Here is a 6,269-nt window from a genome sequence, read left to right on the forward strand (position 1 = left end):
GTCAATATGAGTCCTATAAGATATTTTGAAATTTTTTTGCTCATATTTTCAACCAATGAAATGTAATGGCCATCAAAGTTTGAATGCTCATGCGATGTAGATAAAAACATGTATATTTCCGTTCCGGCAAATTTCAGGCGCTCGATATGTCCTTTTTTAGAAAGATAATTAAACGATATTTCGGGTTGACTTCAAGTCTGTCGAGTCTCCACCATATATGAGAGGACGAAGAATCCCGACTGTTGTCGTGGGGGTAGCTTCACCTTCATTCCCGTGTGCTAGACAATTTGGTGTAATGCACTTGGGAACGAAAGGAGGAGCTACCATCACCGACAGTCGCAAATGTCAGAGAGGAATTAGTGAGGGAGATTCTCCACCATATATGAGAGGACGAAGAATCCTGACTATTGTCGTGGGGGTAGCTTCTCCTTCGTTCCCGTGTGCTAGACAATTTGGTGTAATGCACTCGGGAACGAAAGGAGGAGCTACCATCACCGACGTTCAAATATATACACCACATGAGCTGAGAGTTTTCAAGAAAAGACTCGACAGACCGATAGTCAACCCATGATGAATAATAATGTTCGAATTTAGTTTTTGTAGTACATATATTTAATTGTACAAGTTTAATCTTTGAATTATGAACGCAGGAAATGTCGTACTCGGACGACGAAAGTCTCTCGGGGGAGTGCGGCCGGTGCCACGACGATCGAGGTCTGTGCGACAGGCCTCACCTGGACGAATATCGGTGCTTCAGCATTAAGCTCAAGGAGACCTTCGATGTTGAAATGGTACGCAACGACGACAAGTGTTTTTTTCATAATAAAGCATGACTTCAAATATTTCAGCCTGTACTTTTCATCTTTTACAATTCGAGTAGCTTATCCCATGCCATGCAAGACGCTATGTCTTGGAGAGGATGGGTTTTGAAGACCATGAAAGTTTCGAAACAAAGAAAATTCACCTAAGGACCCATCATGGTGTGGATTTTGAAGTAAAGCTGTACAATTCTAAGAGCGTAACCCATTTTGGTTGCAAAAAATGGGAAGCACTTTGCAAGATGTATGGTTTTGATGAGGGTATGCTTGTCACCATGGATCTTGGTGATCGTGAAATCGAGCAAGACAATATGGACATTTGGGTCCTTGTTGATACGCCTCCAATTCTACCACTATGTGAGTTTCTCAAACATAGTTATTAGCTAATTTATATTGTTTATTTCAAAATAGTTGACAGCTTATTTCCATTGACAGCTTATTTTCATTCTTCAAAGAATGTGTGGAAGATGGTAGACAGAACCTACTACACCGAAGGCTCCGAATTAACTTATCAGGAGAAAAATCATCTGATCGCATTTTGTATTGATCTTGAGAATTACAATATCTACAATCAAACTCCTCAACATTATGGTCAATACGTGCCACTAGTGCACGTGTTGAACTACGGTAACTTCCATGGAGATGCCCTGGTAAGAATTTTTACTATTACGACATCCGTGCATCTTTTGCATACTTCTAAAACTAGTACATCATTGCTAACTATGAAGTTATTACTATGTCTTTCAATAGAGAATCCCGATGGGTTGCGTGCCTCATTGGATGTATTAGAATGATAGCCTTGATGTTTTGAACATACAGGTAGGTCATCCTACGAATCTCAACTGTCCATACCAGATTTCTAAAAGAAGTGGAGACATGAAAATTAAAGAATGGAAAAAATGTATGGACAGTCGTAAGGAGGTTCTTGGAAGCAAAAAGAAGCGAAGCGCAAGAATTGGAGATATGATGATCTCCATTCTCCATAATGGAGAGTCAGGGTCTATATTGTTTTATGCTATTTTACCTTAAAGTGGGTATTTAGGTCCTACCTAATACTGATGATCATGTGCTAAGAACAATTAAGTAGGGTTGGTTCGATGACTATGAGGATGATGATCGTATGACTTGTTATTAATAACGAGTAGAAGTTGTATGATGATGATTGGTAGGACTTGTTCTTATGATGATGCATGATGCGAGCATGAAGAGCTATTATATATCAGTGGGTGAAATGAACATGGATTGGATTGAAGTGAAGGCAACATGCATGTGGTGCATGTAGAAAGTAGTACAATCCAAACTTGATCAAGTTAGTATTAGTATTACTTTCGACATGCACCACATGTTGCCTTCACTTCAATCTAAGCCATGTTTAGGCATAGCAGTAGCGTTGGTAAACCAAGCACGGAGATAAGAGAGGACGCTTCTCTCTATTAGCTAGATAACAACCTAAATTAACCCCCAAAACCCCTAAACCACCCCCTTTCAAAAAAACCTCATCTCCTGCCAGCTGTTGATGTGTGGATGCCTTTTGGTCCCCGTTGGTGCCACCAACCGGGACCAAAGGGCCTCCTACCTGGGCTAGCTGCAGCGGCCACGTGGAGGCCCATTTGTCCCGGTTCGTGTAATAACCGGGACTAAAGGCCTAGGGCTTTAGTAACGACCATTTAGTCCCGGTTTCACAACCGGGACAAATGGGCCTTACGAACCGGGACAAATGACCCTTTTTCTACTAGTGTTCTCTGCCTTCAGTACGAGGGCATGGACAAGCCCATCTACATGTACGACCAAGACCGATGCTTCTGCTCCACCTATGGCTACATACGATTGTTGCTACAGAAAGGAGCGTGTTTCAAAAACCTACTTCTAGACTTGATATAGTTGATGATCATTTTTGTTGGCACCTATAGTAGTTCTAATGCACACATATTTATTCTCAGTTGGATACGATCATTGTGAAGTTGCACACACGGTGATCATTTTTTGTTGGCATCTATAGTACTTCTAGATATTATGCACATAATTGTTCTCAGTTGGATGTGGTCATTCGGAAGTTACACGGTGATCATTTTTTGTTGGCATCTATAGTAGTTCTAGTTGCACACATAGTTGTTTTCAATTGGACACGATCATTGGAAAGTTGCACACACGGCGATCTTTTTTGTTGACATCTATAATAGCTCTAGTTGCACGCATAGTTATTTTCGGTTGGACACGGTCATTGGAAAGTTACACACACGGCGATCATTTTTTTCTAGCTTCTATATTAGCTCTAGTTACACATATAGTCGTTCTCACACTACGAGAATCTGGTTTTGTCCTGAGTTTTGATACTTCGCCAAGTTCATTCTATCGGGAACTCGGTAAACTTCTCTCTATCAAGTTTAATCCGAATTTTGTCTCGACGGTGATATGCAACTCGGCAGAGCTATGCCTTTATCAGGTTCCAACAAAAAATAACTAGGCGAACTTAATAAATTTGGCAGAATTACATGTTCACTGAGTTCCTGCAGAAATACACTCAAGTGGACCCTGCTATACAGTAGTCAACGGAGCCGTGGTGGCGGCCTTTGTTTGTCGAGTTTCGTCTAATGGAGAGTCGATAAAAAATCAATTTTGTATTTTTTAAATGCGGAGTTGCACTCTCTAGTCAAAATAGTCGCAAACATGGAATTCAGATCTTTCAAACCGTGCATCGGAATTCAGATCCGTTTTCATCATTGGAATCCTCATGACGAGTTCTTTCAAACTTGATCCCGCATGGATATGTTTTGATGAATTTTTTTATGCCAACTTTGGTGCCATATGGTGCAACTCTATTACTACATCGTGCAATTTTAGTACAACATGGTGCAACTTTTTCAAAACCATTTTTTAAAGTTGTATGCTCGTAATTCTTATGAGATTTGCAACCTAGTAACCACGACAACCATTTTTTAGTGATGTGCAACTAGTCTACTACCCGGCCAACTACCTACTAGTCAATGTGCAACCCTCCCCTTCCCTATTCGTGGATGATATATAATTTTTCATTGTTGTCATATCATGCCCCCACCTACCCCTATCAGCTATATGTGCAACTTACTCTGTTGTTTCAGCTAACTTTTTAGTAGTCAACGGGCAACTACTTTCCCTCCATACTTGTGTATATGTAGTTTTAGTTGGTAGGGGCAATAGAAGTAGTTGCACAGAATCTGCCAGGCAGTTGGCCAGGGCAACAGATAAAGTTGCACATCTCACTGACATGGATTTGTTGAATGGTGAAAAAATGCACATCCATAGACCATGAGGGTGCAGAAAAGTTGTTTACAGGTGAGACCCTCAAGATGCACATCACACTAGTTGGGGTGGGTGGGAAGGGGTGCTAGCAATGAAAACTACACATCCACGGGTACGGGGAAAAGTTACACATGCACATCAACCATTAGGTAGTTGGCTGGGACAGTTTACGAAGTTAGCAAATAGTAAAAATTGCACTTCCAAGTAGAGGAGAAGAGTTGCACATCGACTACTAAGCTGTTGGATGGGGCAGCAGACGAAGTTGCACATCTCACTTGATATTGGGTAGTTTGAGGCGATGTGTCATCATTGAAAACTGCACATCCATGGATAGAGAAAAATTTGCACATCGACTATTAGGTAGTTGCACATCAACAACTAGCCAGTTGCACAAAACGGGGATAAAATTGTACAAGAAACATTTTTTTCAAAACATATACATGCGGGATCTAGTTTCAAAGAGCACATCGCGAGGATTTCATTGGTGAAAGCGGATCTTAATTTTGATGTTTCGTTCAAAAGTTATGCCTTTTTTAAGAAACAAAAATTGAAAAACAAATTAGATTGTCAACTTCCTTTTGTGTACAGGGGACCATGTACTCTCCTTTCCATCGGCCGCTCCGAAACTCCACCTGGCGCGTGAGCAACCACTAGAAAACCTTGAAAATGGGCACGCGCTTTTTGGTCGTCCTGAGTGGCCAGCTCGTGGCCACTCGATCCTCGCGCCAGCCCACGCTATCCAACAAGGTCCCACCCCAGGCCACCGACGGCATATCTCTCTCTCTCATCGTCGCACAACCCACCCATCCCACATACGACTCGTCTCTCTCGACGTGCCTCCCTCTCTCTCCTCTCTCTCACTCCCCCCACGGACCTGGATCGGAGGGTGCTCGTTGGCCTTTCCCTCCACGCCGGCCACCAGAAGCCCCCCATCAGCTGGCTACTAGGAGCCCCACACTAGCCAGCTAACACACTCCACCGGCTCATCGGAGGAGGGGAGGACCAGCCTGTGTGGCTCTGCCCCGAGGTCCTCGTCATACCACTACCATGATGGTTGGGTTGCCCGCACCACCGCCAGACCAGTCCACCACGTCATCCAGTCGATGTAGAGGCCTGGATTTTGCTAGATTCAGATACAACGACGGTTGGCCCTGTGCTGTGCATGTTGTTCTCTTGTTGGATTCAATCTGCATGAGTGCATTCCTTTTGATAATGTAATTGTGCTCCTCTTGTTTTAAATGAAGAAAGGAAGAGACAAATTCATGACTGAGTGGGAGATTGTTTGCTTCTGAATGTACAGAGAGCCGAATCAATGAACATTTTCCCTACGGTGATGAAAATGGAACTGAATACATTTTCCCTGTGAATCAATGACTATCATTTTCTGTTGGCATCCATAGTAGTTTTAGTTGCATGAATAGTCATTTTTAGTTGAATACAATTATTGGGAAGTTGCACACACAACGATTATTTTTTTGTTGGCATCTATAGTAGTTTTAGTTGCATAGATAGTCATTCGCAGTTGCATACAATCATTGAGAAGTTACACACATCATGATCAATTTTTTGTTGACATCTATAATAGTTCTAGTTGTACATATAGTCATTCTCAATTGGATGCAATCAGTGAAAAGGTGCACAAATGGTGATACTAAGTTGGCTAACCTAGCAGCAGAATTGCACACTCCTGTCCATCGCAGATGCACGACCACGGAATTGCACACTGTCGCATGTATAGTCGCACACGCATGGTCGTGGAGTTGCAAACTCTCATCGATATAGACACACATGCATGACCATAGAGTCGCACAATCTTGTCCAGATAGTCGCACATAAATTGATTGTGGGAGGTGCTCATGCCAGGCCACGGAGTTGCACACTCTCGTCAATATAGTCGCACATGCATGGCCACAGAGTCGCACAATCTCGTCCAGATAGTTGCACACGAATTGATTGTGGGAGGTGCTCATGCCCGGCCGTGGAGTTGCACACTCCCGTTGGCATAGTCGCACATATATGGCCACAGAGTCGCACAATCTCGTCTGCATAGTCGCACATGAATTGTTGTGGGAGGTGCTCACGCCCGGCCATGGAGTTGCACACTCTCATCGGCATAGTCGCACATGCATGGCCACAGAGTCACACAATCTCATCTGCATAGTCGCGCATGAA

The sequence above is a fragment of the Triticum aestivum genome, chromosome 1B, assembly GCF_018294505.1.
Source record: "Triticum aestivum cultivar Chinese Spring chromosome 1B, IWGSC CS RefSeq v2.1, whole genome shotgun sequence".
NCBI lineage: Eukaryota > Viridiplantae > Streptophyta > Magnoliopsida > Poales > Poaceae > Triticum > Triticum aestivum.